General features: G+C 36.7%; 1 long non-coding RNA gene across 9 annotated transcripts in view; it reads left to right on the plus strand.

The window, feature by feature from the left end:
- LOC125170339 (uncharacterized) overlaps positions 1–23354 on the plus strand; it is a 70889-nt gene extending 47535 nt beyond the window's left edge. For 3 of the 9 annotated variants that reach the window (XR_007153987.1, XR_007153981.1, XR_007153982.1), the window contains 4 exons: positions 8970–9042; positions 14240–14295; positions 18526–20423; positions 21429–23354. This is a non-coding gene — a long non-coding RNA (uncharacterized LOC125170339). The other 6 variants (XR_007153985.1, XR_007153988.1, XR_007153986.1 and 3 more) reach the window with 6 other exon arrangements.
- Positions 23355–23947: the final 593 nt, after the last annotated feature.

A 23947-nucleotide genomic window follows, 5' to 3' on the forward strand; every position in this document is an offset into this window, starting at 1 on the left:
CCACCTATTGGGAAATTTTTGCCTCACCAATATCTTTCAAGGCCACCTCTAAGAATAACTATAGAGCAGGCATATCATTTTCAGCTTATACCACATACTGAGCCAATCCTTCCATTAACCTAGTCAACCCATCCACTGGGCTTTGTTTCCCTCCTTCAGCTGATTAGGTAGAATCTTTCACATGGCCATAGGTATGAATAAACTGAAGGAACTGTGGTGAAACAACCATGGTGAGTGACATGTGGTTCTGAGCAACCTGTTCACATAGCTTACATATGCCTTTTGGTTTTGCTTAGTACATACAGTTTCAATTTGTGATGGATTGCTGCTGGGACCACTTGATTACATGACTTGGTGGGTCCAATAAAAGTGAGCTCATAGGAAATTTTAAACAAACGGATAAATTAAGAATCTTGTAGCATACCAGAAGCTGCTTTTTTAAAGGAACATAGTTTTGTTTTGTTTTGTATTTTTGCTGCAGATGGCATGACTTCTCTAGCGGCTTGAATTGTGATTTTCCCACTGGAATTTGTCATAAAATCCATACTGCATATTTTACACTGCTGAAACCTCCAAAATCATAAAGGCTGCTGGATTTTAGGTCCCAAACTGCTGGTTTTATTTACTGCAGCCTGGACTTGCTGTAGAATCCTTTTCCATTCCAGACCCCATTCAAGTCTATCAGTTCACTACATGGGCCAGAGTATTCTTAGATGTGGAATGTGTGCTGCTTCCAGAACCCAAAGAGGCCAATTGGGTATTGTGGTTCTTTGTGGTGGGTGATGAAAGATACAGTAAATAGCCTTTACGTTGGTGCGATTGTCCTGGGATAGCCCTTATGATTGAGCACTAGAAATTTGCTGAAGTGGCAGGTCCCAGAATCTTTGCAGAATCTGTCTTCCACTCCCAGAAGCTCATGTGTTTTATAAAACCTTATCATTTACAAACTAAGTTCTGTGACAGCATTTCCTAGAATCTACCTTGGCCTGAGGAACAGAGCCACCACTGAACTTATTATTGATTCTGGTATCCCTCACACCAGTGGATTCCTGATGGCCTTGCTGAATGACATTTTCTCTGGAACATAATCTGGAACATAATTATGTTTCTGTGGAACATAATCCTCTGGTGGGTCTTCTGGTCTCACATAATATAGCCATTCTAGCCTGCCCACCTCCCTGAGGCTTTTTATCCCTTTCCCCATTGTCTCACATGGCAGTTCAAGCATTGCAACTTCAATTATCATGGGCCATCACTTTCTCTAAACTTCTGAAAGCCACTATAAAGCAACAAATTTGCATCATTCTCTGGAGTCCTTGCCAAGTGTTAAAGTCATACCCTGGGAGAATTAATAAACTCTCCTTTTTTTAGTGTTATGTCCTGTCCTCTTGATCAAGAACCTTCAAAATTCAGTTGTGAGTACTCTGCACAGGCTTTTTGACATCAATGCTTGCTAATTATTGAATATCTTTTTCCTTTCTTTTCTTTCGTTCTTTCTTTTTTTAAGTATAGTCCCTTTCCTCACTAATCAAGCCCAGTAGATCTTTGACTTGCTTTTGCTATGACTTAAATCAAAGTTTGGCCTGACATGCAGAAAAGAAGATAATGGGGAAAATCCGGAAGCTGACCCTGTTTCCTTGTGGGAGAGAGGACTCTACAGTGTTTCCCCACATGCAGAAAAGGCCACCTGTATAGGATCTAAGTATTTAGAGGATTTGGGGAGCCCAAATATTTGGGCACATACATTCAGATGATCATCATATGTCAGGATTTCAGGCTTTCCCAGCAAAAGCCCTAATCTTGGCATAACAGAACTGACTCCGTCAAGCACTCTATAGTCTTTCCCAGCCCCTGCTCTCAGCCAGACATCCTGTAAGCAGTCTCAGAATAAGGTCAACTCAGGAGATGTCCAAGGTTCTGACAGGTGGTAATGGTGCTCACCCATGAGCCTGACTTTTTTCATGGGTTGTAGCCTTGTCTCAATTGCTATCAAATGCCTAAAAACAGTTCCCTCATATATATTTTTCTAAGTTTTTTACTAGTTTATGGTGGGAATTTAATTACAAAACTAGGTACTCTATCATGGCCTGAACCAGAAGTCTCTTTTTTTCTTTTTTTTTTTTTTTTTAATTTTTTTTTCAACGTTTATTTTATTTTTGGGACAGAGAGAGACAGAGCATGAACAGGGGAGGGGCAGAGAGAGAAGGAGACACAGAATCGGAAACAGGCTCCAGGCTCTGAGCCATCAGCCCAGAGCCTGACGCGGGGCTCGAACTCCTGGACCGCGAGATCGTGACCTGGCTGAAGTCGGACGCTTAACCGACTGCGCCACCCAGGCGCCCCCAGAAGTCTCTTAATAAATGCTGACTAAATAGATTTATTGAGTTGAAGGGAATTCTGGTATATCCTGATGAAAATATTGAGGAGGCATTGGGAATTATCTGTATATCAGCAATAGTTAAAAGAGGCTATGAGAGTGGTTGATGTTTTCAAGGAAGATTATACAAGACCAAAGAAGGGAAAAATTTTAAAACAACACATTAGGGAACAACAGTATTTATAGAGTACGAGATTATGAGAATTCAGAAAAGACTGAAAAAGTGACAGGAACATAAATATTTTATCTAGGCATTCTGTTGTGCTTCAGTTAATTAACAAATGTTTGCTGTAATATTCTAGAATTTGTATAATTAACAAGGAAGAGATCGTATGAATTTGTGGGTAAATCAAGGATTAGGGTTCGATGAGGAAGAATTTCTAAGAAGAGTAAGTTTTGAGTTAAAGACTAATTGGATCAAAGCATGATGAAATGGGATAGATGAAGGGAATAGGGTTAATTCTGCCCTCAGCTAAGCATGAGCAGGATTAAGACTTTGCTGCTGTAATGCACATGAGGAAATAAAGAGACATGTCAGGGTAGAAAAAAACAAAAACAATGGCTCCAGAATTTTCATGTTGATGGAGATTCGGAGCAACAATGTAGTTGAGAGCAGATTCAGGGCACTTGTCTGGAGGCCGCATTTCCCTAGTAAATACACTTAAAATTTAAAATCTGGTAGATCAATGCAAATAATATTGAGTTGATGTTTTCAAACACACATTTGCTAATTCTCCTGTCATTTAAATAATTAAGTGATTATTTAACTTGGGGTTGTTTGGGGAAGCTACTAAGGATTTTAGAAGACCTTTAGTTCTCTCCAATCCTATCCCAAACTATCTTCATTCTGCTAATGAAATGCATTAATGTGTTGATAGAAGAACAAGGTGGAAGATTCTAAATGAAAGAGGAAAGCAGGAAACATTACCCTAATTGGTCTGAAAGGCAGAAATTCACTTTAAATTAGATCTCATTTGTAAGTGAGGTAGGGGAAGGTTAGGTCTTTAAAAGTCAAGCTAACAATGTTAAAAATAACTCATAATTTTAAACCTAGTAAGATGGAGAAAATCATGATGCTATGGGGTCTGTGCTGAACTTTTTGTAAGTCTAGTTGTTGGGGTGAGTATCCCGTAGTGCATATGCAGGTGGACACTTTGTAGTTAGCAAAAGGCATGCGATTGGATGGAGAAAGATTGATTCATGGTCATCTGTCTGTCTGTGACATAACAAATACTCCATGATGAAACTGTTCATCAAAACAGAACGGCAGTAACCAAGATAAACTATATTGTATTACCAATAGGGGGCTCTGTGGCTTTGCAATACAATTGTGCTCATTCATTTAAATGCCCCCCCAACCCCCCTCCAATGAACCACTTTGCTTTGTTAATAAACTGTTGGGGCCTTCTATCCATCCATCTATCCCTCCATCCATCTATCCCTCCATCCTTCCATTCTTTCAGTTAGTGTCATTTACCTGCAATTCTTCATTAGTTAATGGTGAAAATACTCAGAAGGCAAATAGCTCCACTGCTTTCTCTCCACCTCATTGGGATTGTGGGAACTCTTATTGAGTGGTGAGGGTTAGGGTAATGAAACTTGGAAAAATGCCATCCCAGGATTCCTCTGTGCTACCAATATGCAAATAATTTAATAGTAATGCAGTCAAGAGTTCCCTGAGTAAAGACTCTCCATTTTCATCACTGTTGGTGAGTGCCAAAAGGGACAGATGAGAATAAGTTATAGCCACATTGTGACATGTAATAAATCTTCCAAAAGAGGTTTACACATACTCAGCTCTTTGGCTTTTATCCTGTGTACGACACTTCTGTTTGCTTTGCATCTAAGCAACAGAAAGTAATCAGCCTCTAAGAACTTAATTATTGGTTGCACGGATAACCCTTAGGGTGTGTGTGTCCAGTCACTTGGGCCTCCTCCTACATCTCTCATCACATAAAGCAATATGCTTCTCTGAGTGCCAGCCTCTCTGGAAAGCATGGGGGTTCATTTCTTCTTCCAGGGGAAGACAAAGGGCTGCTGAAACAACAGAATACATCGAAATGGCCCTTCTTTGGGAAAATGAGCTGCTAACAGTTCTTGATGACTGAAACAAAGGAAGAGTCCTAGGGCTAGAAATCACTCAAGAACAGAGCCTTGATAACAGTCAGCCGCGGAGAAGTAGAAATTGTAAGGAATTCTAGGGAGAGCAATGGGGCAATACTGTAACAGGCTTGCAAAATCCAACTCAGAATCACACTAGTATATTAATGAGACAAGTTTAAACCAGTCACACTCCCACCTCTAAACCAAACTGTTAACACAGTTTAACACACTTTCAAAGGGGCACCCCTATGATGTGCTAATGAAGTCACTTTCTTCCCAGCAGGAGTCAATGGGCTTTCCCTTCTTTGTTGAGCTCTCTTTGATCAGGCAAACAAAATACTCAAATACCTTGTCAATCCTGGCAGGCAGTGTGTTTTTCAAATGTATCTTAGGGGAAACTGAGGCGTAAAGGATCAAATTTAAAATTTAAAGGTAGTACAATTATCTGAGTTTGGATGGATTTTCTGCTCCAGCTTTTCCCTACTGCTATTTAAACGTTGTGAAATGAATAAGAGCTCTTCAGGTATTATATCTTTTAAGTTAACAACTTGGAGAGTAACAATAGCTGTGAAATGCTCTCTAATTGTTAAACACTGAACAAATGTATGAAGTATTACATTTCAATTTTTTAAATTACATTGCAAATCGTTTGTGTGAAACTGGACATTTAAACAATTGGGTTAAAAAAAAAGCCTATAAGTACTAATGGATACATTCTAGAAACCAATGGATACATTTAAAGCAACCAAACAATTTAATTCAATTATTTTCAGAATAGCTTCAATGAAAGCAATCTCTTCAAAGGCATTGTTCCAGGTAGCTCCAAGGACAGAAACTATATTTTTTTAGATTAGGACAGTGGTGTGTACATTGGATGTTTCTTTTTTTTTTTTTAATTCTTTAAACTGTACACACAAAAATATACAATATATACTTTTCATGTGTATTCCACATTTCAAAATAAAAAAAGAATTTTCAAAAAGACTTTGTTGCATAGCTGAAATCTTAAAATGAATTGAGCAGAGACAATGCATTTAGCATTCTTAAAAGTTTCTTGCAAGATTTTATAGAAAAACTGCCCATTATTCTATTTGACAACAAGCCTATGAATTTTGAAGAAAACCAAAAAGAGAACCTGTAAAAAACAAAAGGATCTTTTTAACTGAACTACATAATATACAGATCACTATCTGTAATTTTTTTTATGAGCCTCTAGATTTCGGCAGAAAAGATTTTAAAATTTCTTATTGCTCTTATAAACCTTTGTGATTATCTGACAATGATTCATGTAATATTATTGTATATCTGACTTTGGCAGTTACCCATTACACCATGTTAACATATTTCAATAAGTAATCAATTTGGTTTCCACTACGCTGATTTAATTCAGGTTTCATTACTTGCCTAGTATTTATTTTTTAGGCATGTTGTCCATCTTAGTCTAGGACTGCCCTTTTTGCATTAGCCATTTTAGGATAAAATACTTAATAAGATTTGCATTTAAAAAATGAACTAGAGGAACTGGACCCCCTCCAGCCAGAACAAGTAATTATGTCATTTGTATTGCAAAGCAGGAGTGGCTATAAAGCAATGGTATACTTTTTTAAAGATTGATAACCTTAAGCAGTATTATATTACACATAAAATGGCAGGTCTGACAGAGGAACTAAACGTGGGCAGTGTATAAAATCCCGAGACTTGTAGAGAGTTTCAAAGTTTTTACTTTGCCTTCCGATGACATACTCAATTAAAAGCAATCATTTGCAGTCTATGTCCTTATTTTCTATTATATCTCCGTGCCCTACATCAGTCTTTCTCACAGAGAACCCTGTGTTTATGTAGATAACCCATGTCACATAGGACTGAACGCTTTCAGATTTACGTCCTAATATTCAGAGGCCAAAGTTAGATTGTATCTATAAGAAGTGGCCAATACAAATGAACCTATTTAGTTGCCTGTAATCACCTAGGAGGCACTCAGTCTGCCCCACTGAAATTTTCCATTGTTCATAATGACTGAAACCTGGCAATGCTGTTGATGTTACTGTCACTGCTAAGAAGAACCCAACAGAGAACCTTTATTGAGCCTTTGGTAGTCAGTACTATGCTCTAAGTGCTGTGTTAAGTACTATCTCATTAATCCTCACAATAACTTTTCAAGGTTGGTATTAGTCGTAGGAATGAGATGTGTTTATGAAGGTTACATCATGATCCCAGGGCCACAAGCTATTAAAGTGGTAAAATTGGGATTTGAACCCAGTCTAGGTCTAACTCCAGAGCTGATGTTCCTCTTCTTCTTTTTTTTTTTTTAATGTTTTTATTTATTTTTGAGACAGAGAGAGACAGAGCATGAGCAGGGGAGGGGCAGAGAGAGAGGGAGACACAGAATCCGAAGCAGGCTCCAGGCTCTGAGCTGTCAGCACACAGCCTGACGCACGGCTCGAACTCACAAATTGTGAGATCATGACCTGAGCCAAAGTCGGACACTTAACCGACTGAGCCACACAGGCACCCCCAGAGCCGGTCTTCTTAATCATTATGATAAACTTATAAAAACTAAAAAAATCTTTTAAAAATATTCCTAAGATATTTCCCTAACAAAAGCAACTATGACTATGTTTCAGTGAATGACAGGGCATTATAATTTCCTGGCCTATATTGAAATCTTTTGAATTAGAAGTGGTCCCTTCGTTACTTTGTGGAAGAAGGTTTTGTGATAGAATATGCCCAAATTATCAATTATGGTCTTTCTTTAGGATGAAAGGATACATAGCAGGTTATTATTTAGGCAATGGTCAAATTGATAGTTCTCAGATTGGATGAAAGTGCTCCGAACCTTAAGTTCACAGGGCTCACATTCTCATAAAGGGCAACAGAAAGACATGCAGGGCAAATGGGAAAAGCAGTCTCATAAGAAAATCAAAATACCTCAGAAGCACTAACCAGTGTGATATGAACCAAGAATACTGACTGCTGACCGGGAAAGCTTCTACTCTTCTTACTTGCTCAGGAAACCCATTTAGGGAGTTGTTAAAAACTGAGAGGCAATTTAGAGATAGCAACATCCTCTTAGACTTCAAAGAGGAGGAAATGTATTTAGGGACCTTTCTGATATAAAAAGCCATTATAATTTTGAAGCTTTTCCTTAAAATATATCTTTCTCAATTTGAAACCCTAATGTTCAGTAATTGAATTCAATGTTTAATTGCTCAATATTTCAGTCAACAGTCTACTTGATACAATAAATCAAACAAAGCCTCCGATAGTGTATTTTATATTATTTATACAGACATACAGATACACATATATGCATATATATTTATATCATAATTGACACTCAGCATTTTTTAGTTAATTACGGAATAAGATTTATTAGTTTCCCAAGGCTGTCATAACAAAGTACCACAAAATGATTGCTTAAACAATAGAAATGTGCTGTCTCACAGTTTTGGAGGCTCTAAGTCCAAGTTCAAGGCATCCATAGGATTGGTCTCTTCTGAGGCCTGTGAGGAAGAATCTGTTTTGTGCCCCTCCCCTCGCTTCTGGTAGTTTGATGACAATCTTTGATGTTTCTTGACTTGTAGAAATATTGGCCTGATCTCTGCCTTCGTCTTCACATGACAGTTTCCCTGTGTGCATTTCTGTCTCCAGTTTTCCCCTTTTATGAGGACACCAATCATATTGGATCAGGGGCCTACTCCACTGTGATATGACATCATTTTACCATTACATCTGCAATAACCCTGTCTCCAAATAAGGTTACATTCTGAGGTACCGGAAATCAAGACTTCAAATATGGGTTCTGAGGGGACCCAATTCACCTCATAACATAAGCTTTAACTTTTGAAAGGAGGGAAATATTTAGGATCAGAATAGAGTTGTAAGAAACTTTAGAAATCCATCTGTCTTCCATATGAGAATACCTCAGCCCAGAGAAATTAAGTGGCTTACCTACTGAACACAGTCAGTGGCAGAACTGGGACTGAAATTCAGGTTCCAATATATAAACACAATGTGGTTTCCCACTGCCTAGGCTGCAACTTACGAAGAGTGTACTGGGATAAATTATTTCATTTAGAAACTGATTTTTTCTTTTCTTTTCTTTTTTAATATTCGTTTATTTATTTTGAGAGAGGGAGAGAGAGTGCGTGTGCACAAGAGACTGGGGGAGAGGCAGAGAGAGACAGAGAGAGAATCCCAAGTAGGCTCCATGTTGCAGTGTGAACCTGATGTTGGGCTCAAACACACAAACTGTGAGATTATGACCTGAGCCGAAATCAATAATCTGTTGTCCAACCATCTGCACTCCCCAGGTACTACTCCTAAAAACTGATTTTTTTTTTCTGATAGGAAAATTAAATTGTTAAATAAGATTTTAAAGGTGAGAGTGTATATGTTTCACACATTTTATGTAGAAAATTATGGAAGCTTCACAAGAACAATATACTAAATAGTTAAATAATAATTTAATCTCGAATTCTCTTTTCAGGGACACTTAGGTATCAAAGGCATTGCAGAAAGCACTGTACTTCACTATCTCAATGTATCTTAAGACTTCAAAGGTGAGTGCAATTATTCTCATTAGAAAGATGAGCAAAACAGAAAGATGTCAAATAAGTTGACTAAAGTCACGTGGATAATAAGTTGTATAAGTAGAAATCAAAAAGGTCAACTATCACTGTGCTGTCCCATACATTTGATTTTTGGTAGCACAAAACAGCCTGTAAATGTATACAGGAAGAAGAGATCAAAGATGAATCATTGTAGACATAATTTTCCTGCTGGAAGACATGGCCACCATATAAGTAAAAGCACTCCTTAGCTAAGAGTGTGAAAAGGAGAAGTTCAAGGTGTCAAAATTGAATCATTGATGAAATTTGTAGTTAATGTGAAAAATGTTCAATAAATTTGAATAGACAAAGACCTGGGAGATTTGAAGAGAACCAGGAAAGACTGCAGCCAGATATCTTACATTAGGAAAGATGTGAATGAAAACAGTTTATTGAACCTAATCCCATACTGGAAACAAATCTTACTTTGGTATTTGCATCACCACTGTCTGGTGTGCAAGAAATGATTAGTAAGTATATATAAATATATTGGAATTAAAATTTTGAAAATGTCTATAGGAAGACATTTTCCATAGAATTTTGAGGATTATAATTAGATATAAGTGTAGTAAATGTACATAATTCCATAATAATCTATTCTACTGGTTTGAAAATTGATCCATGCAAAGGAGAGTAATAGCCAACATTAACTGAGCACATACTATGTTTCAGGGACGGTTGCAAATAGTTTATCAATATTGCTTTTTTCCCCGCAACAAATTTATGATGCGGGTACTATTACAATCTCCATTTAAAATGAGGAAAATGAGGTTTAGAAGTCACAGAGTAAAGGACCCACTGGATTATTCAGAGCAATCACTCTTAACCACTGATATCACCAAGGAAGAAGAAATGATACATGAAGGAATTTAATTCAGCTTTTTTTTCACCTATCATAGCACTTGGCAGGTATTTAATAAATGTTGGATAAAGTGCACTGAAGTTTTAAGTTATGTTTTATTAAGGATTGGGTGCATGGAAATGCTGAATAGTACAGGGGTGTCTTCAGGGGATAAAGCAGACGATGCTACAGAATGAGAGGAAACATCTGAACCAAGAAGCCTCATCAAGTAAAAGTAATCTATGCATAAGCATGGATAGACAGGGTAACCTTGTGTAGAAAGGGAAATACTCTGCCATATATTGCTGTGTTTCATCAGATCTTGAATTTCAGAAATCAATATAAGAAAGTTAAGTTTAAGTTAATGGTCATGAAACCCATGGAAAGAATTTCCCTGGGAAATTTATATATTTTGCAATTATCTATTTCAAAAAATTGAAATATGAACCATATTATTAATATTGTATAACCATAAAAATTTCATCAGTAAGTTATTTTATTTTTTTTATAAATTTTGTTTACTGTTTATTTATTTTTAAGAGAGAGGCACAACACGAGTGGGGGAGGGGCAGAGAGGGACACCCAGAATCCAAGGCAGACTCCAGGCTCTGAGCTGTCAGCACAGAGCCCCAAGCAGGGCTCAAACTCACGGGCCATGAGATCATGACCTGAGCCGAAGACGGATGCTTAACCAACTGAGCCACTCAGGAGCCCCTCAGCAGTAAGTTATTAAAACAAAATAGATGATAGGTGAATTATTTGGGAGTGTGTTTATGAGTGTATGGAAAGTTATATTGAACTATTAAATGGCAAAATGCCTTAAATTATTAAAATAAATAATATTTAATTAATACATATTTAAATAGTTAATTAATAATTATTTAATAAATTAAAAATGCCAAAATTATTCAATGTGAAAATAACTAAATAATTGAGTTATTTCGCATCAAAATACTTTGATGCTAAAATATATGAACAACTGCCTCAAGATATGGACAACTTAAAATATATAAGCCACTATTTACATTTCAAATATAAACAGATTTATTTCACATTTATTGAGTTTCTGTTATATGCCAAATATTGTGCCAGGCTCCAGAGTGTCTTCATATTTTTAAAATTAAAAAAAAAACTACTGGGGTGCCTCAGTCAATTGATCATCCAACTCTTGATTTAGGCTCAGGTCATGATCCCAGGGTTGTAGGATCCAGCCCCACATTGGTCTCTGTGCTGAGAGAGTGGAGACTGCTTGGGATTTTCTTTCTCCCTCTCTCTCTGCCCTTTCCCCATCTGCATGCGTGCACTTTTCTCTCTCCTTCTCTCAAAATAAATAAATTTTAAAAACTTTAAAAATTAAAAAAAAATTAAAATAAAACAAAATAAAATAAAAAATAACTACCATTTGTTAAATTTTTTTTTTGTTTACGAACTGTGGAAACACTTGGCATTACTAATTTTTCCCCAATTAGAGAATTTTGATTTCTACATCTTTTAAGTGAATATACGGGTGCCTGGGTGGCTCAGTTGGTTGAGCCTCCGACTCTTGATTTTGGCTCAGTTTTTTACCCCAGCATTGTGGGATCAAGCCCTGCTTCAGGCTCCATGCTGACCATGGAGTCTGCTTGAGATTCTCTCTCTCCCTTTCTCTCTCTCTCTCTCTACCCCTCTCCCCTACCTGCACTCACTCTCTCTAAAGAAAATGAAATAAAAAATAATAATTAAAAATAAATGAATATAAATTTTTGACAAATATTTTCTGAATGTTAGATAAAATTTGTTGCAGCCTCAAACCACTATTCACTATGTTTATCAGATTCAGAGGCTGAATTTAAAAATATACTTATATTTTCCATCTTTTTTGAGAAAATTATTAGTATGCCTTTAAACCTTGGTACTAACCCAAAGATAGCTATTTCAGTCAGCTGCAAAAAAAAAAAAAAAATTCTATTCAGGTGCAGAAGCCATACCCTCTCAGACAATGGGCCTAACCTACATACTAAATAAAAAATAAATGGGAATATGCAAAGATAAACTTACCTAAGGAACATCGGTAGCTATTTCTGCAATAAATGCCATTTTCAATCACCACTGACTCACTAGAGGCAAAGGGCCCAGAAAGAACATTAATCTAACTCAGTATTTTGGAAATACTCTTAATTAACACATGAACTTTATCACCTCCCCTACATACTTCTTCATCTACGTTCTCTAACTCATAAATAGCATTATTAGTCTTCCACGTTTTCCAAAATGGAAACCTCAAGCTATTCTCAAGTCCTCTCCCTCTCCACAGCCAATCAAATGTGAAATTCTGTCAGTTCAGCTTCCGAAAACTGATGGCATTCATTTCCTTCTCCACTTGTTCCTTAATTCAAATGCCCACCTTCTAACCTGGACTAATGCAGGAGTCACTAAAGCCCTACCTCCCTCTGGTCCGCTCTGCCCTCCAGTCAGTCTTCACTTCACCCAAGTTAAAGACCTGACTTGTCATTCCCTGCATAAAAATCTTGTAAGTTCTAGCCAAAGAATCCAAAGAATTCTAAAGAATCTAAACCATTCTTTTTATGGAATTCATGTTGAGAGACTTATGGCTTCTGTGCCGGTCTTTTCAGAGCTGAGCATGAATAAAAGAAATGACATTGGTATTACTAAATAGTTTTACTACAAAATTCTTAACTAATGTATACTTATTAAATATTTACAATGATTCCAGCTGTAGTTTTAAATTCCTTCAAATATATATGTACATATCATATGTTGTATGTATTATGTATATGCATTACATAGATGTATATGTTTACATTTTACTTTGTTTTGAAAAACTTGGTAAGATGCTTTGAACCTTAGTAGTAGTAATCTAAAGATGGCCATCTTATTAGGTTGCAAAAAATGTGCCCTAAATACCCTAGTTTATAATTCAGCAAAGTGCTTGGAGGAGGCACAGTAGATGATGAATAGTAAAGATGGGGTTATTACTCAAGTCTCATTTGTGACAGTTGACTTCCGTGATATTTATCTTACATTTTTCTTTTTGGCTGTGTGTGTGAGTGTAATATAGTTTATATATTAGCATTTGTCCATCTGTTATTATATTGGCAGCAGGAGATTTTCATTGATTAGTTTCTCTCTATTTGCTTTTTCTTTCTCTAAACCTTCGTGCTGTAATGCAGAAGATTTATTTTCAATGATTTATTAAAATGTAATTCTAAGGTGACTCCTTATCAAGGAAGTAATCTGAAGGCTATCTTTGTTTAAACTTGCAACCTGCTTTGTCAAGGAAAACTGCCTATGAAATTTTCATTATAATAGACAGCTTTTCATAATGAATGAAAAACAGCTATTATGATTGAAAACAAATTGCTCTGAAACATATTCTTTGAAACAATGTGCTGCTTAATTGTATTTTGGAGGGGGGGGGAGCAAGGCAATTCTATTTAATTGGTTACATTTTTCAGTTCTATAAATTAATTTGCACTACCCAATATCACTTAATTTTTCCCTAGGAAAGCTTTTGCTTGCCCTAGCAATATTATAACTGCTAATTCAATTACACTGAAATTGTTTAATAGAAAATATAATTGCTTATTCATACAGAATACCCATTAAAGCAGTGCAAAAGCGTGAACCCGAGGGTTACTGCATATTAATACTTTGGGAATAAAGATGGGAATGTTGTGCAGAGAAGGTGCTGGCTGATCTTTAATTGTTCATCACCTGCCTCCAAAATAATATGAATGGACCCAAACTAAATGACCACTCATTACAAGTTTCAATTTAGGAGCTTGGCTGGGGTCAGCAGATTGCTTATGCTGATCGCAATGATTTGAAGTTGTGATTACCATAAGCAATTTAAATTTTATTGATCTCCTCTTCTGAAAGTTGTAATTGAGCATAGATGTTGGACCCAGAGCTCTCCAAACTAAATTGTACTCTGAAGCCCTTGCTGGATTCCTGCAAGAATCAATAAGCAGTCAGTCACATTAACAATGAAATAGGTCCATTAACATACGGTGCTATTGGTGAAACTTTATTTAGGAAGGGTGTTAGTTCACTTCATTGTTTTATCAATGAATCTTGGCTGTACAAGGAAAAGTATTGCTTTAATATGTATAATAAGCTTGTATGAAAATGAAATTATATATTATAAATATATGGAATATGACTAGGTAGGCAGTTGAGTCCTTATATGAGAGTCATTGTGATTCATATCATCATTTTACTGTAAACAGAGGTTTCATATGACTGGAATTGCAGCTTGCCCGCTGCAGTGCTTTGCAGTAATTCGGGATTTTTATTCCTCTTTATTAGATACAAGGTTTCCCTCCATCAAGGTTAAGTACATCTCGAAGTCTCCATGTTCAGTGGTAAGTAGTGGCTTGTTAGGGAAGCTATATGACCTATCCTGCTGAGCTAGAGTGAGAAAGCTGGGAATTCTAACAGAAATCCAAACCGGTCCAGGCAATTTGGGACAGTATTTTATACCCGGAGCACTACTGAGCTTTAGGGACAACTCTGGCTTACCTATTGTTATCAAATTATAAAAAGCTTAAAACTGCAAAAGTCTATTAAAGCTTTATGACAATAGGGCATTATTTGTTTTTCCAAAATTAATCAGTTAACTTCTCTTTCATTTGCTTCCCTCTCAAATTATGAATAGTAAACTCCAGAAGATTCCCCACCTCTTGGAAATTTTAAGCCCAAAGAAGCATGGGGATGAGAACACCAACATCTAAGAAACTTCCTACTCATCCCATGAGTTTTGGGGTGTCTGAATTACCTGTTGCATGGGGCTCTCTAATGTGGCATAGTATGGTAAAGGAAAAAGAAAATGAGATCAAAAACGTTTCTGTCTAATTTTTATTACTTGAGGTTAATTCAACAATAGTACATATGGCCAACTTTTATTTTTTGATTCAACCAAGGTCAGGAATGAAGAGGTGGGAAGGAAATGTCAGATCAAGGGTCAGATCAAGGTAGAGAATCTTATCTGATTCAGGATGTGCTTCAGGTCTTTGCTAGAATATCTCAAAGAATTCTGGAACTCAGCTTCTCAACTACATCTTTTGCCCTCATGACCTTGATGGTACATGTAAAGCCCAGTGGAAATTTACTTCAAATATGGCCTTGGATCATGTCTGTCTTTATGGGGAAGTCTCTATAGTGGCTTTGCTTCAACAATCTCAAACAGCAATGAGGATTGACATGGGCTATGGAAGAGGCATACTTTATGGATCTGAATATCACATTTTTTACCCACTTGTATTATGGAAATAAAAGCTAAATGGATTGGAAATGTTATGCAATCCTTCTATGTTTCAGTTTCCTCAGTAGTTTCAGGATGATGATAGAGGACACTTCATATCTAGGGTTGATGTGGAGATTAATTGAGACAGTCCATGTAAGGAATCTAGTACAGTGCTTGCTACAGTATATTCTCAATAAAGGTTATTTGTTAATAGGAAGACACATGTCTGGGTTGCCTAGGATAGCTGTGGTTTCTTGTAGTGTCCCCTTACAACGGTTTGGATGAAAAACTAAATGTCCACTTGAGCTATCATTATCATTCAATGAAACTGTGAGTGAAAAAGCATGGCATGGACATTTTCTCCTGACAGAATGAGAAATTGAGAGAACTTGAGGAGCCATATGGTCAGTTAGAGAGTTAGAGTTCACGCAGGACAAGGTGATATGGGCTGCAAGAACTTAAGTAGGCCTAGACAAAATGAAAAACTACTAAACATTTTCTCTTACCTACTCCCACCTTCCTTGTGAGAGCTCTGCTCCCAACCTTAAGTGGTCTCTGTTCCGCCCAGGCATCTCTTCTTTAGTGTGACTTCCCTCACTGTTTGAGGCTGCCTAATACTTCCTAGGGTGGCATTGGATTCAGGGTAACGTTCTTTGGAGAAATAGCTCATGCTCTGGGTGTTGTTTTGTTGTTAATCGCCTCCACCCTATTCACGTTTAACCCATTCTTTATACTCCATCTTTGGTAAATGATTTCACATTTAAATTCCGATTAAATTGCAATGGCTTGGGTTTTTTTGTTTGTTTTTCAAATAAGTTGTTTATGGAGTGGGTGATGAAGTGAGTGAATGAACACTCAGAGGGGTTTTTGTGTTTTAACAGATGTCTGGTGATGCCGTACCTGAACTTTAACAAACTATTTTTTTTTTCAACGTTTCTATTTATTTTTGGGACAGAGAGAAACAGAGCATGAACAGGGGAGGGGCGGAGAGAGAGGGAGACACAGAATCGGAAGCAGGCTCCAGGCTCTGAGCCATCAGCCCAGAGCCCGACGTGGGGCTTGAACTCACGGACCGTGAGATCGTGTCCTGAGCCGAAGTCGGACGCTTAACCGACTGAGCCACCCAGGCGCCCCATTAACAAACTATTCTTAACAGGTAACTGTTCTTAAAAGGTAAATTTCTAGGTTCCATAGCAGGCCATTAAAGGAGATAGTATAAAGCAAGAAGCTTTCCAAGCAACTCTTAAATCATATATTTAACCTACTTGCATGGTGGAGAAAATTTAAGAGAAGATGTAGAGGAAGATGCACAATAAATGGATGAAGTGAATGTTACACAAATTAACTAACAGTAAAGCAAAATAGAAGTGATAAAGTAATAGAAAAAAAAAACAAGGAAAATAAAGTGGGGTTGCTTTGGAGACAACCGAAGCTAAGGGGATGATAAGTTATTTCAATGAATCGTCCTGGGTTCAAATGCGAGTTTCATGGCTTACTGACTATGTGACTGTGACTTACAAGTTTCATCTGTAAACTGGGTATAAAAAAACTATTTACTTTATAGGTCATGAGAATTATGTAAAAGAATCTGTGTAAAAATACTTCTCATGCAGCCTGGCACCTAGTGAATGCTCGATAGTGGTTATCACGAAACACTTAATGCGGTAGAAATGCAAAGTAACATTTCTCGCATCACACTATTCTTCGTACTTTAATCTATCGAATGCCATAAACAAGAAAAGCTTTCATGATTAATATCTTCTTGTTTTGTTTTGTTTTTTTTTTTTTCCTGACTGGTAGCCTCTAGAGAAAAGGTTTTTTTCCCACTTTGGTAAAATGGGTAGTTTCTCTGGTAAATGATTTCTTTTGCCCCAGAGTGATTTGGCTTCAGATCGTAGTATGATTAAAAATTTAAATCCAAGAGTCTATGATAATAATTAAGCAAGGGCTATGTGTATTTTGCTTCAGGGCAAGTGTCATGCCAACCAACAAGCTACCAGTTGTTGGAATTACAGTGTAGAGTAAGGTTCCTTCCTGAACCATGGAGTTTGTATGCCCTGGCTTCCTACTCACAGGCACTCACGGGCATTACCCTGACACATAACTTCAACAGTTTAGAACCTGAACCTAATAGTTACGCATTTCTGCTCAAATGACAGTCAGTCCCGTGTTCCTGAGTCAGTACAAGGCTTTATGTAGTGACTGTGACACCGAGCAGCCTTCCATCTTGGGGCCCCTCTATATCCTACAGCTTTGTAGTCCTCTCGGGTGTAATGTGTTGCAATTCAATAAATTGTTGGATAACCTCTACAAATAAAGAGAAGGGAATTCTCAAAGAGAAAGTCCTTTTGCTTTCCAATCTGCCTGCTTTCTAAGAACCCATGCCTCATTTCCCCCTGTGCACATGTTTACCTGACACCAGCAGGGCTGTGTGTTCTACAGACTTGGAACAGCAAACTAGAAATACCATACTCTGTACCAAGACTGCCTCTCGGCAGAGAATGGTGTGTATGAGCAGCCCGTTTTCCAGATGCATCCTAGATGTGAGACTGTAAGTTTCCCTTATTGACTTCAATGTGGATAGTGGCCAGGTGAAGGGGGGTGGTATGGTGCTTGCTGGGACAGGGAAGAATCGATCCACAGACCAGTAGGGGCTTGTTCTTAAATAGAATCCCTTTGAACTCAAAACGTTTACGAAACACAAGGTGAAGAATATGAAACCATTTCTCTAATTCACTTTATTCTGAAGGGCATACATCTTATGGGAAAGTGTGACCAACCAGATTCAACTCTGCTCACATCCTGTATTTTAAGGTCTAAATTTAACTAGTTAACATTTAAGTGGATTGGGGCTATTAGTACAGAAAGAGTGATGGGCTATGTTCCCCCAAATTTTACATCTCCCACCCCTTCAGCCTTTTCGCTTTAGGCCTGTCGTTCATATTCTCTGACTTGCGTGTTGTTTCTCAGTTAAGACATAACTTATAGGTCTTACTTTCCTTATTCTTTTTTAAGTATTGAAGTTTCTCTGGAGGTAAAAATGAACATTTATTTTATGGAAATATCTGTATTTATTTAAAGACTCAATTGCTTGATTATTCAAGAATTATTAATTTGTATAATAAGCTGATTAGTACAGTAATTATATTTAAACACACACACACGCACACACACACACACCATTTGCATTTTCTGCGCATAGTTATTGGCAAATAGTCACATGGCCATACTGAACCCAGCAGTAGGTAGTGTATTTTTGTGCCCTGGGAAAAGAAGGAATGGATTTGTGAATGGTTTGAGGTTTTTGTACTACTATTCCTCTCACAGAACCCTGAATTTTTTTCAACAGCTGTCTAGGTCAAGCATAATGATTCTGATGAAAAGTGAAGGATTCTACTGTATGTAATTGGACTTTGACAGAACAGGTTTGCATAAAGAGAAGGTTATTATTGAAACTTGGCCATGACAAAGAAACTGGTACAGCTTACTTTTGTCATCTAGTCTTAAATTCATCAACCTTGGTTTAAGAACGGTTTTGATACCACAGTGAAGAAGAAAAGATTTCTAGTTTGAGGTCATTAGACATGAGCCGCTTGAACGAAAGAAAAATGAGTCGTCTAAAATGGCTACAGCGGAGGATATTGTTTGTATCAGCATGGAACAGAATGAGCCGCCTCAGAAAACTACAAGAATCCCAATTAGACAAATTTTTCCTCTGGATGGAAACTGGTAACAAAGATAAAGGAGTCCAATAACGAACTCTTTATTTTTCTTTCTCTTGACACACCCCCTCTTTTGTATCAGGCACTAAAAAACATGCCTGCCCTAAAATCTTGAATATTGAGCATTTTGATGCTTCCTCCCTTTTTTCTAAGAATTTAACATTTCCCACAATTTTGTAGCACTGATAACTATCACTCCTGTCCCCTGATAATCTCAGTTCCATGCAACTTGTAAAAGGCAGTCTGACCCTGAGACTTCATAGTGGGTGGCAGATGGCTTTCATGAATGCCTATTTCTGCTATTAAAATAAAATGACAGGAAACACCACAGAGAAGTTTCTTTTATTTGAAAAAAAAATGAGGGTTGTCATATGATGTGAAATACAAATCTAAGGGCTTTGGCAGTCACTAACCTCACGTAGCATGGTTATCACTGGAAGGTAAATGTAACATCTACCTTCAGGTCTCCGTGAAAGATGCATTGTGCGAAAGGCAAGACAGTGCTTTCTGGCCCAATACTTACACGTGTAGCAATTTATTATATGAAAATGCAGAGTGCAACTCAGACAACTTGTGAGCACTTATTGAAGTTGCCAGGCAAAAATATTTTCCTCCATGCTACATTAGCATTTTCTGGTTTAGACCAGCTGATCTTTTTGAATTGGGCTGCATGAATCATCACATCCAGTATGTAAATTTCATACGTATATTTAAATATTTTTCCTTTCAAATTGGAACCAGAATTCATATTATAGCCAATATAGTCTGGAAAAAAAAATAAAAAGTCAGGTTGCTGTCCTTTGTTCCCTCCACACATCTAAAAATTCTAAGAGCCTACAAGCTTAATGTGGAGAGCATCAGGGATGTTTTCAATAGTCAAGAGTGTCACTCATTCTACTTTTTCAAAGTTCTTAGTTCCCATTAATAATTTTATATACCATAATCATTCACCTTGAACATTTGCTAATACGTTTAAAATGCCATCCTCTACTTAATTGTTTCCAACAAGCGCTTTTATTGAACATCCACCAGGCAAAAATGTACCATTTCGAGTGTTCTGGAACCTCCTGCTTTCGTTTATTAATAACTCCCAAACAGAATGTCTGCTTTAGACATTAGTTTCCGAAATAGAATCGAATCTTAATTAGTTCAAGAGAAACTCTACTTAAGTAGTCTTAGAGAAAATGCGCTAATTTCCCCTCTAATATATCCTCCTGTTGTTTGACTGTGATGAGAATGGTCTTTTAAAAGAGGCCTCAGGTGTGAAACCAACTGTTCAGGCTCATTGTCAGCTGCTGGTTTCTAGAGTATTAATTCAAAATTAGTGAAAATATAAGACTATGTCTACATTGGCCAACTCTATTGCAAAATTGAGCAATTTTCAGTCAAGGGTGCAGCATCCTCTACAATGCCCTTGAGGAAGATTCAGAAGCTCATTCTATTTCCATCTGCTTCCATCATTAGAGAATGCAGTTGATTGATTCAACCTCACTAACAATAAGAACGGATGCTGTTTAACTAAAAGGTGAGTATAGGCATAACATCTACGTCAGAATTTAGAAAAATAGCAGGCTCTTTGTTAATTTATATACAGATATGGATACACATAAATTTATACATAGATACATATAATTTTTAAAGATAGAAATTATGGGTCTCATGGTATGAAATGCCCTTATTTGTATTGGGCCCTTGTTATTGGGTGAAAAGTGCAAAACAAGAGTGGGCACCCATGAGCCAGCTAATGCCTCTCATTCCGTCTTCCAGCAGGAAATGAACACTGAATACGAATAGCACACATCTTCCACGCCACTCATTTAGCATCCTTCGTATGTTCCATTATCAGCAGCATTATAATTCATATTATTATTGATGGAATTTGGTGTATATTGCTGATTTCCCTAAAAATATCAGACCTTCCTTTTGAGTAAAAATTGGTATATATTTAAAATCCCTTGTGGGCCCTAGTGAAGTGCTGTATACAAAGTAGGCACTCAGGAAAAATATGTTGGAAGATAAATTAATCAAAAGCATTATATTATAAGCTATCTATTAAATGCTTAAGTACAGATTGTTAATTGCCCCCTAATATCTACTCACTTCTTCTTTCCTGTAGGAACACAATGCCTATCCCCATCCTCCAGTTTTAGCAGGGCACACGGCTGTCTTGTTAGGGACTACATTTCTCCATCTGACTAGCAGATAGATAATATGTTCAATGTCTAGCTCATTTCTTTAACAATGAAACTGGTACCTTCTATCTCTTTCATCTTTTCAGGGGTGGTGGTGAGCCATCTTCACTCATGTGAGATGAGCAACACTTAGGGAATGCTAGAAAATGAAGCAGAAGGAATCTAGATAAAGTAAAGCTTTTTATGTGTTAGAAACTTGTCGCCTATCGCTGCACTGTTACATGTGAAAGAAATAAAGTTCTATTTTCTTTTTGAGTGATTGTATTTTGGAGTATCTTTGTCACTGCACCTTCACTAGCAGCCTCTTTTACATAAATGCATAATGTTCTTTTCCATAGGTGCCATTCTAGAATTTCATGGATTCACCTGTTGTCCCCTAGTAGGTCTATGATAATCTGAGAAAGCAGCTAGACCAGACCCTTGCAAGAGGGTTTGTGTCCTACATGTTGAAGACTGAAGAGGACTCTGTTAAGAATGCCAGCTCCCAAGTAAAATATGGGCAAAATTGGTTGGAGTTGAAGTCTTCCGTGTAAAGAGGTGCTGCACCACACAGATCCTCAGACCAAGCTACCTTCATCAATTATGCAACCTGTAACTCTGCCTCAAATAAAATCAACAGGAATTTCTTTTAGGCTTTATAATAACTGAAAACAAAGCTTAAACTTAGCCTTGGATGATGAAACTATTTTTTTTCTAAAAGCTTCTTTGTGGCCACACACACACACAATTATAAAAAATGGAAGAAAAAGTTGTTTTATATTTCTGCTTACACAGAAATCATATTATTGTACAGAGTAAAACAGTAAACTTAACTTTGGGGCTCAATTGAGACTTGTTTAATTGTTCAGAATACAGATATTCAAGAATATTACAGAAAGTTTCATTATAATTTACTAATCAAAATACTATTTTTTGGTCATTTTTGTTTGTTTGTTTGTTTGTTTTGGCCAAATGCAAAATGGCCATTATTCTAGTACAAAAGGAAATGTTTGGGGGAGTTTACTGAACACAAAAAAATCAAGTGATTACTAGAGTTATTTGAGCTTATAGCTGTCCTTCAGTTGAGATTTCCAGAAATATCTGCCATAAATTTTATTCTGCATTTTAGATTAAGAAGGCAGTGTTTATTTCTGATAGGGTCAATGTATTCGCAGAAAAGGAAAGAAAATCTCTATATAACACTTAGGTCAAGTTTGCTATTTTGAGCAATAAATGTCGATGTTATAATAACATAATTTTTCTCCATAATACTAACCTTTTGAGAAAAGAAAAGCCTTCTTGTTGTTAAGCTGATCAGTTCTGTCTGGGTAAACAGGACTTAATCATGTAGCAATTACTTGTTTCAGGAAGACTCTCTGTTATTTGTGTTGTGTTAATCCACATCAAAATAAAATAGCCTTGGATAGGTAACTTTGTGACTTAGACTGACATAGATGATGATTAAGAGTGTCTAAAAACCTCATTTATGGCTCGATTTTAAAGAGCTAATTGAATCACTATACATTTAAATATAGTCCTTTGAAGATTTTTGGCAATCACTTCTAGAAAAAAATAACTGGTTGCATTTTTTAAAATTACCTGAAAAATAATAGCAAAATTCAATAATGGACTGAAAAAATAATCAATTACTTGAAAGCTACCTGTTTTTTTCCAAATTACAATTATATACTAAGATCCTGAGTTTGGGGGATCATTTTAAGTAAAATTTCTACCAACCTCCCTTTATTTGAGAACATTTCTAAACTAAAAACAATTAAGTTTTGAGATCCATTTAATTTTTACTTCTTTTAAGTACCAGCATAAACATCTGCCATCTGGCATAGAAATTAACTCATATGGTGGGAGGAGAGATGAGATTTATTTAAAAGTTCTTTGTCTTTGATACTTTTCCCTACTGCATTTTCCACTAGTATAATTTGAACCTGACTGTATTTAAATAACCATTTATCGCCATAATGGAAGAGCAGACTTAAAAATACATAACTGCTGTCATTCCAGGAGACCGTATTAAGGAAACATAGAATTTGCCATTCTAGATCAGACCATTTGTCTGTCTTGTCTAACACTTGCCTCTGGCGGTGGCCAATATTGAAGACAATGGAGAACAGCAGTATTATGCAACGTGAGCACAAGCCATTTTTTAGGGGAATAATTATTTTCTCAGTTGGTAATCTTAGACTATGGAATATTAGAATTGAAACACCCCCATCTGTTTACATTATTAATATTTTTATCAATCAATAAACTAACCAGTTCTGTTAAAATTATTGTACTGAATTATACTTAATAATCTGTATGGTATTTCTGTATTTCTGTATATGAAATAATCTTATTGCACTAACACTGGGTATTTTAATGCTATGATTTTTGAGCATGAGGAAAATATGAGGACTTTCAGCTACAAAGCAAAAAAAAAAGTGCCATTTAATTTCAGTGAATAGTGCAGAGTCTACATAAAGATGTATTTACTACAAAAGTTCAGCTTTCAGGTCCAGAAATTTAACATTATCTAATTTTATAGAAAAGTTACTATAGATAGTAGCAGAAAAATCTTATTCTGAGTGATTAATGAATTGACCAGAATATAGACCTACATATTTTAATCTTCCTTGACAACTCACTAATGTTGTTGAAGAAAGTGCTATGGAGGCATCTCGATCCATCTCTGAAGTTATAGGCAGATGCAGCAAACAGAATACTTACCAACTGTAGACCTCAAACACACTCATACACGATCTCTCCAACGCGCCAATCATATCAAACGTCCTGGTGTTCCCCAAACCCATTACTTGCCTTCGCCTTACCCTCTGCTAATCCCTTCCTTACCTCTCCCCAAGTGAATATACATGACTTTCCT

The sequence above is a fragment of the Prionailurus viverrinus genome, chromosome B4, assembly GCF_022837055.1.
Source record: "Prionailurus viverrinus isolate Anna chromosome B4, UM_Priviv_1.0, whole genome shotgun sequence".
Taxonomy (NCBI): domain Eukaryota; kingdom Metazoa; phylum Chordata; class Mammalia; order Carnivora; family Felidae; genus Prionailurus; species Prionailurus viverrinus.